Source organism: Bos indicus x Bos taurus, chromosome 5 (assembly GCF_003369695.1).
Source record: "Bos indicus x Bos taurus breed Angus x Brahman F1 hybrid chromosome 5, Bos_hybrid_MaternalHap_v2.0, whole genome shotgun sequence".
In the NCBI taxonomy this organism is placed as follows: Eukaryota; Metazoa; Chordata; class Mammalia; order Artiodactyla; family Bovidae; genus Bos; species Bos indicus x Bos taurus.
In genome coordinates this window covers 46,555,251-46,567,444 of record NC_040080.1, presented here as the reverse complement: position 1 = coordinate 46,567,444, position 12,194 = coordinate 46,555,251, and positions in this window count along the sequence as shown.

The window sequence follows — 12,194 nt, the reverse complement described above, 5'->3', positions numbered from 1 at the left end:
CTCTCCCGGTGGGCCACCTCAGACTGTGTGACCCTGAGTGGGATGCCTGACTTCTGTGGGCCTGAGACTTTTCTTAAGCCATTGAAGTTGTATTTTATCTTTTGAATTTTGGCTGTGCTGGGTCTTTGTTGCAGTATGCATGCTTAGTTGCCCTGTGGCATGTGGAATCTTCGTTTCCAAACCGGGGGATTGAACTGTGTTCCCTGTATTGCAAGGTGGACTCTTAACCGCCAGACCACCAGGGATGTGTGTGTGTGTTTGTTTTTGACGTTTCATTTTCTTGGTCTAGTTAGCATCCACCACACGTAATTACAGGATTTGTGTTCTTGTCACGAGAAATTTAAAGATCTATCCTCTTGGCAGCTTTCACATGCCCAGTGTATCTCATAACTGCAGTCACTATGCCATACGTTACATTTGCGTGATGTAATGTATTGTGTGCCTGGAGGTTTGTGCCTTGTAACCCCCTTCACCCGTGTGTGGCTCCTGCCGGCACTTACCTGCCTCAGCCCGCGGACCATCTCACCTCTTCTGTGTCTCTATGAGCTTGGTATTTTTTGATCCCACATATAACTACAGTCTTGCAGTATTACTTTCTGCATCTTGCTTAGTTTGCCTAATATAATGCCCTCAAGGTCCATCCATGGCACACGTTGCAGGATCTCATTTTTTAATGGCTGGATAGTATTCCGCTGTATGTATGTATGACATTTTTATTGTTCTGTTGATGAGACCTGGTGTACTGTAGATAATGCTGAAAGGAAAATGGGGGTGCAGATACCTTTTTAAATTACTGTACCATATTTTCTTCAGATAAATACCCAGAAGTATCTGTCTGTGGGATTATACAGTAATTCTGTCTTTGCCTTCTGAGGAGCCTCCACACTCTTCCCCTTAGTGCCTGTCCCAGTTTACCTTCGCACCAGCGGCGTGCAAGCGTCCCCTCGTTCCCGCGTCTTCACCAGCACTGTTTGTTGTGTTTTTGCTGATAGCCCTCTGACAGGTGTGAGCTGGTATCATTGTAGTATTGACTTGCATTTCCCTGATGATCGGTGATATTGAACAGCTTTTCTGGACCTGTTGGCCATCTGTATGTCTTTTGGGCAGGTGCTTATTCAGATCTACCGATCTTTTAATTGGATTGTTGGGGGTTTTTATTTTTTGCTGTTGTATGAGTTCCGTATGTACTTTGGATATTAGCTCTTTATCAGATATGACTTGTATGTTTTCTCCTGTTCCATAGGCTGCCTTTGTTCATTTTGTTGATTGTTTTCTCTGCTGTACAGAAGCTTTTCAGTGATGTTGTCCCATTTGTTCTTTTTTTTTTTTTGCTTTGGGTATCAAATTCAAAAAATTATCACTGAGACGGATGTCAAGGAGCTTACTGCCTGTGTTTTCATCTAGGAATTTTATGGTTTCAGTCTTAACGTTTAAGCCATTAATCCATTGCATTAATTTTTGTGTAAGGTGTAAAACAGTGCCCCAGTTTCTTTCTTTTGCATGGGGCTGCCCAGTCTTTGCCACACCATCTATTGAAAGAGACTGTCCTTTCCCTATTGTGTATTCTTGGCTCCTTTGTTGTAAGTCATTTGACCATGGATAAGTGGGTTATTTCTGGGCTAGCTGTTCTGTTCCATTGATCTACGTGCACCTGAGTTTTATCACTAAATGGAGGTTGTAGGAGTCATCACCGTGAGCTTTGAGGTTTGAGTAGTAGAAAGCACTAGTAATAGTAATATTTGAGAAAATCAGCAATGCCATTTTTTTGCTCATTATTTTGCTTAATTTTGAAATGACAATTTGAGTATATTTTGTTTTTAAAAAGTTAGAATTCACAGAATTAACAAATCAATTCATTCGCTCGGTTGTGACCCCATGGACTGCAGCACACCAGGCTTCCCTGTCCTTCACTATCTCTTGGAGTTACTCAAACTCATGTCCGTTGAGTCGGTGATGCCATCCAACCATCTCATCCTTTCCCCCTTCTCTTGCCCTCAATCTTTTCCAGCATCAGTGTCTTTTCCAACGAGTTGGCTCTTCGCATCAGGTGGCCAAAGTACTGGAGTTTCAGCTTCAGCATCAGTTCTTCCAATGTATATTCAGGGTTGATTTCCTTTAGGATTGACTGGTTTGATCTTGCTGGCCATGGGACTCTCGGGAGTCTTCTCCAGCACCAGAATTCAAAAGTATCGATTCTTTGACATTCAGCCTTCTTTCTGGTCCAACTCATCCGTACATGACTTCTGGAAAAACCATAGCTTTTGACTGTGTAAGGTATTTGATATTGAAAATACATTTGGAAATAGAAAAAAACTCAAAGCGTGAATTTACCAATATACATTAAACATCTTATTCTAATAAATTATTGAAGTGTTTAAAAATAACTACCATGTAAAAAGGAAGACAGTCATGAGAAATTCAAAGATGATTTGCTTTTCCTAAAAACATCAACAGGAAGACTTGATGCCTCATTGTGCTCATTGTTGAATCACAAGTGTATTTTTGTGCAACAGTCTCCTGCTGCTTAAAGCTGTTTGCGACAGATGATGCTGTTCCAGGAAATGGAGAGGTCGAGGGACTAAGTCAACTTTGCTGACTCACCCATGTTCAAAGCCCATTCCTGCTTGGATAATTGGAGGAGCACCTTTCTCACAGCTCTCTGTTGTCTTGTCTGGATGCTGACCTTCTTGAGAGCATCTGAGCACTTCCGTTTCCTCTTAGCCTTTCATCTTGTTCAGGCGGAGACTGCTTCATCCATCGCAGGACCCAGCCTTCCATTCCTTTGTTGGAGGAGCGTCGAGCATTAGTACTGCAGCAGGGCTGGTCTGCATGTCTAGGAGGTGGAGAGGGAGCTTTCTCCTGGGAATGTGCTCCCCAAGGTCTCAGCCAGTGAGGGTTAGTGCCCAAACCCATGGAGACTAGAAAAGGAATTTTTCCAAGTCCTTCACCCACATTTGAAGCTGGGGTGCGCTCGCTCCCCTAGCAGTCGTAGCTGCTGTTACAGATGGGGAAACAGGCTCAGAGAGGCAGGGTCAGTGAGCGAGGGTGGGGTCAGCATCTAAACCCAGCTGGGCTCTGAGCCCGCCTGCCACGCCGACTTCACTTCAGCCTGGCAGAGGTGTCTGTCCAGGGGAAAGTCCACCGCCAGCCATGGTCACAATACCCCAGGGGCAGACGGCACTGCTGTGACAGGCCTGGCACAGAGGGACCAAATGGGGGTGCCACTAGTGTGGCTCTGGCTGCTGGGGCAGGAGTGGGGCTCATGCTGAGGATGTGAGCAGGACCGGCTGGGAGCTGGGAGCACCCAGGCTGGGAGACACGCAGGGCTGGGCCCAGGGTCTTGGTGAAAACCGAGAAGGGTCCTAACACACGTTCCATTCCATCCTCAGCTGCTCCCTCTCCTGAGCCCTCACTGCTCTCAGATCTCCCTCCCCTTGTCCAAAGAGAGCCGTCCTGCGGACCTCTTCCTCCACTGGGCAAGTCCCATAATCTCTCACCTGTAAAATGGAGGCAACAGTAGTCCTCCCCTGCTGTGGGGACTCGCTGAGATGCCAGATGTCCGTCAGGCCCGTGCCTGGCACAGAGGAGGGGATCCCAGGAGAGGCTGGGCGTCTGGTTTTCTCTGCCTCATGGCTTCTGTATTGTCTCCACCTCTTCCTACCCAGAATGGCCCAGCTCCTCTCCTGGTGCCCTTGTCCCCCGATCCATCCCTGGCTTCTGTGGGTCTTGGAACTTTGGTTTCCACTAAGAGAACTACCCTGTACCCTCATCTCCAGTCCGAAATCCTGGAGAAAGCATGAGTGAGGAGAGAGCAGAGGAGGGTCTGTGATTCAGCATCTCTGTCCAGGGGTTTGGAAATTTACATCATTGCAATTGTCCTAAGTCAGATATGGTTTAATCAGCCCCATAGTGGGGCCGCCCCAGTGGCTCAGGCGGTAAAGAATCTGCCTGCAGTGTAGGAGACGGGTTCGATCCCTGGGTCGGGAAGATCCCCTGGAGATGGGAGTGGCTACCCACTCCAGTATTCTTCACTGGAGAATTCCATGGACAGAGGAGCCTGGCGGGCTACAGTCCATGGGTCGCAAACAGCTGGCCATGACTGAGCACACACATACTCGCAGTGGCACCTTCTCCATGTGATCTTCCCTTGTTAGTTCACACACTGAATCAAAAGTTTCACAGTGCAGATGTGCTAAGACCTGTTTTGTAAAGGAAAATGCAGTGAAGTTTATATCAGTCTGGCTTTTTATTCATTCGAAATGAACACAGTCCACACTTGAGATGTGTTATTTTAGAGAAGTGCTTGCAAATAGCAGCCTAAAACCCATTCTCTAAGAAATAAAATCTCAAAAAATACTGGATTTTAAAAGACGCAGGGGACAAGCATTCTACCTCTAGCTCATGAAAGGAATCTATATTTTTGCATGCCGTTGTTCAGCTGCTAAGTTGTGTCCAATTCTTTGCCACCCCATGGACTGCAGCACACCAGGCTTCCCTGTCCTTCACTATCTCCTGGAGCTTGCTCAAAGTCATGTCCATTGAGTTGGTTATGCCATCCAACCATCTCATCCTCTGTCACCCACTTCTCCTGGCCTCAATCTTTCCCAGCATCAGGGTTTTTTCCAGTGAGTCAGCTCTTTGTGTCAGGTTTCCAAAGTATGGGAGTTTCAGCTTCAGCGTCAGTCCTTCCAATGTATTCAGGGTTGATTTCCTTAAGGATTGACTGGCTTGATCTCCTTGCTGACCAAGGGCCTCTCAAGAGCCTTGTCCACAGTTTGAAAACATCAATTCTTCAGCGCTCAGCCTTCTTCCTGGTCTAATTCTCCCATACATGACTACTGGAAAAACCATAGCTTTGAGTATACAGACCTTTTTGGCAAAGCGATGTCTCTACTTTGGATGCCATAACAACTTTTATGGTAGTTGTTTTATTGCTAAGTCATATCCAACTCTATATAAAATATAACAACTTTTATATATGAACTTAAACACATACATACGTCAGTTTTGTATTTGATAATGAATGATGTAAATGGAAACTTCATGTCTGGATGAGCCAGAGTAGACATTTGTTTAATCTAATACAACTTTTGATAGAATATAGATTAAAAAGAAGGGCTTCTCTTGTAGCTCAGTCGGTAAAGAATCTGCCTGCAGTGCAGGAGACCCGGGTTCAATTCCTGGGTCAGGGAGATCCCCTGGAGAAGGAAATGGCAACCCACTCCAGTATTCTTGCCTGGAAAATCCCACAAACAGAGGAACCTGGCAAGCTATAGTCCACAAGGTCGCAAGAGTTGGGTACAACTTAGTGACTAAACCACCACCAGATCAAAAAGAACCATTTTTCACTTAAAATATGAGGCAATAAAGGCATAGTTTTGAAAAGCATGGACTCGGAGCCAGGCGGCCTGGTCTCCAGTCCCAGCTCTGCCACTTTCTAGCTCATGACCTTGGGCCACTTAACTACCCTCTCTGAGCCTTGATTTTCCCACCTGGCAAATGCGGATGATACTGTCTCCTCAGGAGAGATGTGGGGATTCCATGGGTTAGCATTTATAAAACACACCGGATTGTGCCTGGTACACCAGAAGTGTTCAGGATGTGGGCTAATACTGTATAAAACAAACATTTCAAAGTGGGTTCCAAGTGCGTGGCACATATTACTGTTCATGAATCAAAAAATAAGCACTAAGGGATACACTTTCGCCCACCACACAGTGCGGGGTTGTTAGGTGGGGCGGGGAGGGTTGGAGGGATGGGTAAAACCGAGGGAAAATGAAGACAGACTGTTTTGCCCACAGAGTGGGTTTTTGCAGATGCTAAGGCAGGATGGTGCCAGGTAAGGACATCTTAGGGACCTGAGATGAGGGAAGAAGGAAAGGCATTCAGCATAGAGAGAGGACTCAGCAGTCAGAAATGTGTGGCATTGGGATTGAGGGGAGCCAAAGCCCCTGTCCCAGCAGCTTAGGTTCACAGAGGACATCTAGAGACAGGCCCTAGGGGTTACTGGGAGCACGCTTCTTTTGAGGTCCATGATCTTCTGGGGTTTTCCTTTGCCCTGTGCTGTTCCCTGGCAGTTTGTGTGAAGATTGAATCTAGTTCCCCAACACAGTGCTTGTTGAATGAATGAACGGTAATGCCCCTTACTTACTGAGCGCTGCTGTGTGCTAGGCACTCACATTCTATGAGCTGATCCTCCCTGAGGCCCTGTGAACTTGTACTTTATTACCTTCATAGGTGAGGAAACCAAGCACAGAGGGGTTAAGTAACTCCCTCAAGGTCACACAGCTAAAGAGTGGTAGCAGTGGAATCAAAATGAGGATTCTCATGTACAGTGGAGCTACCTGATACGTCTATCAGACAAAAGATTGATGTTTTACTGTCCATATCGTCTCAAGACCTCTGAGACCTTTGCTGGGATCTCTTCTCTAACAGGCCTCTGCGGCCCCAGAAAGGACTTCGTCCTGGGGCACGGACCAAGTGGGAGGCCTGGGCCCAGGATGGACCTCAGAAGCTGGAAGGGCAGGCGAAGCTGCTCACTGGAAGGCCTGAATGTTCAGTTTGCCCTCTGGGGAGACCCCTCCTGGGTGTGTTCAGGAATTTGGGGTGGGTAGGTAGGGGGTGGCGATGCCAGCTTCCTCACTGCTGTGGGAAGGGTGCTCACAGCCAGACCTCCGCTCCCAGAGAGCCCTGAGGGCAGGGGGTCTGGCTGGAGCTGGGCCAGGTGGCTAGTGAAATCTTCGCCTGAAGATGCAGATTGGTAATGGGGGGATGGAGTTCAGATGCTATCAGGAGGGTGAACCCCAACTCAGGCAGAAGCCAGGCAGAGGCAGAGAGACAGAGAAGGAGCCCACATCCTAAACTGGTCGGAAAAGCTTCTGTGCTGGCGGTGACTGCTCCAGCCCAAACCCTGCCCAGAAACTGAGGGCTGCCATGAGGATTAGCAGGTTAACACACACAAAACACTTAGCTCCTGGCACAGAGTAAAACTTGTTAAATGTTCATAGACATACAGGAACCAAGGTGCATTGGCTCCTGCTAACAGATGGGCTGTGTTGTGGGGTAGCAAGCTCCCTGTCTCTGTAGGCAATCAAGCACCCATTGAACAATGGGCTTGTTCTTCCAAATTTGGGGTCTAGGATTCTCCCAGGCTACTTGCTAATCAGAGCTTACTATGCACCAGGGACTCACACCCACTAATTACATATGTTACTTTTTCCCCTCTCTCATGCCAGGTGCGCAGTAGGGACTCGGTAAACACTGATTAAATGAATGAGCGGCAATGCAAGGTTATTATCTTCACTTTACAGGTGGGAAATCATGGGTTGGACTTTAAGAATGTCCCAGCCCATAAGTGGAGGGTCCAGCTTACCAACCTAGGGTATTCTTATTAGGAGACACTGTTGGTGCTTTCAGGGGATTCTTGTCTGTCCCACCGTTTCTTCTCACCCCCTTCCACCCTCTCGCTTTGTTCTTTATGGAACCAGCTCAGCCTGTGTTTCTGAGTCACTTGACCTGCCTCATTCCAGAGCCTGATAGCAGTGCTGTCTGTCTATCACTGAGAATTTGTCTCTTTCCTCTAGGTTGCCCGTCATACTGGCATAGAGTGACTTGTAGTACGTCACCCTCTCTGGGTCTCAGTTTCCTTGACTGTAACACATGTACGTCATTCTTGGTGTTAGCACCAAAAGTCCTGCATCCCAGAACTACCCCCTGCCCACCATCCTGGGCAAACCAGAACAGTCAGTCACCCTACCAATGGGGGAAACAAAAGCCCACCTCAGAGAGTCATGGTCAGAGTTGAACGGCACATGCGAAAGCTCTCAGCTTGGTCCCCGTCACAGGACCAGCACTCCATGCACCAGTGGGAGAGGCAAGTACCGATCCTTCCTGAGAGCCAGGCAGGGCCTGGATCTCGAGCCTGGATCCCAACATCGCCACACCCTGGCTGTGTGCCCTGAGTTCAGTTTATCTCCATGGGGCTCTGTTTCCTCAGATTTGTAAAGAGGCTGATAGTCATGCAGACCCAGCAAGTGTGGGGAGGATGAAGTGAGCGAGCACTTCTTTCCCGCCTAGCAGGTGGGGTGCACGCCTGCTCAGTCGCGTCTGACATTTTGCAACCCTATGGACCGTAGCCGTAGCCTGCCAGCCTCCTCTGCCCATGGGCTTCTCCAGGCAAGGATACTAGGCTGCCATGCCCTTCTCCAGGAGATCTTCCCGACCCAGGGATCGAACCTGCATCTGTCTCTTGCATTGGCAGGCAGATTCTTTATGCTAGTGCCACCTAGGAAGCCCCTAGCAGGTGGTACCTGTGGTTAATAATGTTACTAAGCCATGGTCAAGAACTGCAGAACTTTTGCCAAGTGCTGTATATTGGGCTGGAGAAGGCAATGGCACCCCACTCCAGTACTCTTGCCTGGAAAATCCCATGGACCAAGGAGCCTGGTGGGCTGCAGTCCATGGGGTCGCTAAGAGTCGGACACGACTGAGCGACTTCACTTTCACTTTTCACTTGCATGCCTTGGAGAAGGAAATGGCAACCCACTCCAGTGTTCTTGCCTGGAGAATCCCAGGGACGGGGGAGCCTGGTGGGTTGCCGTCTATGCGGTCGCACAGAGTCGGACACGACTGAAGTGACTTAACATATATTGGGCCAGGGGCCCCAGAGGAACTAGTGGGCCTCTTGTCTTTAGCTTTGGTCTTTTCTTTAAAAATTTTTTTAATTTATTTTTATTTTTGGCTGTGCTGGGTCTTCGTTGCTGTCCTTGGGCTTTCTGTAGTTGCAGCGAGCATGGACTACTCTCCAGTTGCGGTCTGAGGGCTTCTTGTTGCCGTGGCTTCTCTTGTGGAGCACCGGCTATAGGATGCACGGGCTTCAATAGCTGTGGCCCATGAGCTTAGTTGCCCTTGAGGCATGTGGGATTTTCCTAGACCATGGTTCAAACCTGTGTCCCCTGCACTGGCAGGCCAACTCTTAACTACTGGACCACCAGGGAGGTCTCTGGTCCTTTTTTTTTTTAATCTATTTCTTTCTTTTTCATTTTTTAACCTGGTCCTTTTTGGAAATAACCCCAAGAAATGGGATGTTTTTGAAAAAGTGAAGCCTCCTGTTCTCCCAGGGCTGTGAGGAGGGCAGTATCCAGGAGGGGGCGCCAGAGCACCATTCACAGCGGCGGTGTGACTCCCTCCCTCCTCTCCTCCCCCGCTGCCTGCCTGCTGTCACCAGTGGCTTCCCGGGGACCTCCGGTCCCTCCCTGGGAATCCAGAAACTCCCTGGCTGGGACTCAGCCTGGAGAATCCTCTAGGCTCCGGGTATTCACCGCTTGCTTTATTTAGAGAAAGGTTTTGCCGTGTCCCAGACCCTGGGGGGACACCTGACATACTTCATCTCATTTAATCTTCAGGTGTTCCAGGGAAAGAAGTTATCCTCGTCTCTGATTCCAGATGAGAAAACCGAGGTGCGATGAGATTAAGTCACAGCCGTGGATGCCGCCAGCATTCAAACCCAGGGGCATCTTACCCCCACGTCTTTGCCAGCTGCCTCTGAGAAGCCTGGTCTTAGAAGGACTTTACAGTCTTAGAGGCTTGAAAGGCCTAGACCTATAGAAATTTTTAATTCAAATCAACTATGTATTTGTTTTATTTTTTACACTTAGGTAATACCTGATTGAAAAAAACAAAAATTTTCATTTTATTGAAGTATAGTTGAGTTACATTGTGTTAATTTCTACTGCCCAGCAAAGTGAATCACTTATGCGCACACACACATTCTTTTTCATATTCTTTTCCATTGTGGCTTATTACAGGATATTGAATATAATTCCCTGTGACATGCAGTAGAACTTTATTTTTGCCCTATATATCTCCCTGGGAAATGTGATAATCAGAAGAGATGGATGTAACGGAAAGAGATTATTACCTTATCACACAGCCTCTCATGGTTTGTGCCTGGTGGTGGATCTGATCTCTTGTGGGTTAATGCCTTCCCATTGAAAGAATATGGCATTCACTCATTCTTGCATTTCTGTTGTAGAGATATTAATAGTACCTCCAATGTAGGATTGTGATGGGGATTAAATGCTTTAATGCGTGTATAGTTCTTAGGAGAGTGCTTGGCACATGGTGGGTACTATATAAAAGTTTCTATTATTATCATCATCAATCTTTTTTAGCTCATTTAAGAAAATTTACTGAGCATCCACTGTGTTTCTTGGGACTAGAGAGAACAAAGCTTGTTTATTCCCGACTTGGGGGATAAAGGCCCAGAAAAGGGCATCAGTGCCAGACCTGTGAGCAAGCACCAAGTGCTAAGTTATCTTCCAAGAGGAAGGGGCTCCTTGTAGGTCCTGTGTGTGGGTCCTGGGGTGGCCTTGTGCTTTGAGATGGAGCCAGGGGGGCTGGCTGGGGCTGGCGGCATCTGGCTGCAGTTCCATAAGCCCCCCAGCCCCAGAGCCAGAGTGCTGCCCTGCTGGCTCTGTTCACAGCCCCCAGGTACACCCTGCTTCTCCAGCAGGAGGGCTGGGGTGAGGAGGGGGAGGAGGAACATCACAGAGCAGCTGCCTCAAGTCTGGAAGCATCATCCCCCACCTTCCCAGGGGAGGAAGACAAGAGACCGGCCTCCAGCGCCAACCACAGGCATCAGCTGAACAGCTTCCAACCGCCATCTCGTCCCCTGGCCCAAGCCACCAGTTCAGCCCTTTCCTTAAGCCCAGTCTGGTTTCACCTCACTCTGCTGGGGGCTGGGGGCTGGGGGCTCGAAAAGAGTGAATGGGGTTGGGAGCAGGCTTGGCTGCATGAACATAGAAATGATGGGTCAGGAAGGAAGGCCAGGGAACTGCAGTAAGGAGAGGAGCAGCGGGAGAGAGGATGGAGGGGAAGGTGGCTCCGGGCGCAGGGTCCTTGGGTGAGGGTGGCGGAGGCCCAGGCCAAGCCCCTAGGTGGCCTCTGTCCATTTGTGATCCCCTTCACATGGAAGAGAAACTGACCACTGGAGCTTGAGAGAACCTGGGCAATATCAGATCACCACCCCTGTGTTACAGTTGCAGAGACTGGGGCCTAGAGAGGGCATGTAACTTCCTCACAGACACACAGCCAGCTAGAAGCTTCCCCAGAGTCAGAACCCTGAATTCTTGACTCTTAGTCCAGTGCTCCTCATGTGATAACATGTTGCTTTTTGAGGCCTCAGGGCCTCCTGTTTTACTGGATAAAACCTCATCTTGCTGGGGGGCGTGTTGCTGCCACTGCCCGTGTGTGTAACCTGCACTCCGTCCTGTTCTCCCACCTCCATCTTCCTCCCTCCGGGGAAGGGCACAGCCAAGTGCAGACTCAGTTCAGCTTTTCCACTCACAGGACCCAGGGCTGGTGCCAAGGAGCTGAGAGCAGCCTCCCGTACTCACTGGCCTGAGGGTTGGGGCCTGTGGTGGGCACCCTCCTGGATGGCCTGGATGATCCATATCCTGGTACTTGCGCTCTCATGTCATCCTCCCCCTTGAGCAGGGGCTGATTTAGCGACTTGAGTCTAAAAGTAGAATATGGATTACCACTTCTGAGATTTGGTTACGAAAGAGGGTTGCTTATATCAGGGTGGCCTATCCCTCTCTCCCTTTCTCTCTTGCTTGCTGGGGGCTGGCTGCCACATTGTGAGCTGCCTGGCTGTGTCAATAGCCTGCCAGCGCCGCAGACCCACCAATAGCCATGGGAGTAAGCTTGGAATCTTCCCCAGACAAGCCTTCAGATGAGACCATGGTCCTGGCTGACACCCTGACTGTAACCTCATAAGAGACCCTGAGCCAGAGAACCCAGTTGAACTGTGCCCAGATTCCTGATCCTAAAAACTCTAATAAATGTATGTTGTTTTATGCTACTAAGTTTTGGGGAAATTTGCTGTACAGCCACAGACAACTTAATACAACCCACCACCACCACTTCCTGGAGCCATTTCAGCCCTCTCTTCTGCTCCTATCTCCACTTCCTCCCACTCCCCTGAGACCTAAGGGAGAATTCACAGTCTCGAGTTCTAGTGCTCCACATGATATTGCCTGACCTTGACCTGACCTTGGGAAAGTCATCCCACCCTCTCTTCCTTAAAGCCGTTTACTCACTAGTAATAACTTGCCCAGGTACACAGGTCTGTGCACAGGGCCTTTCCCACCTACTCTCTCACCTTGACCTTCATAACCATTTGGAGATGCATT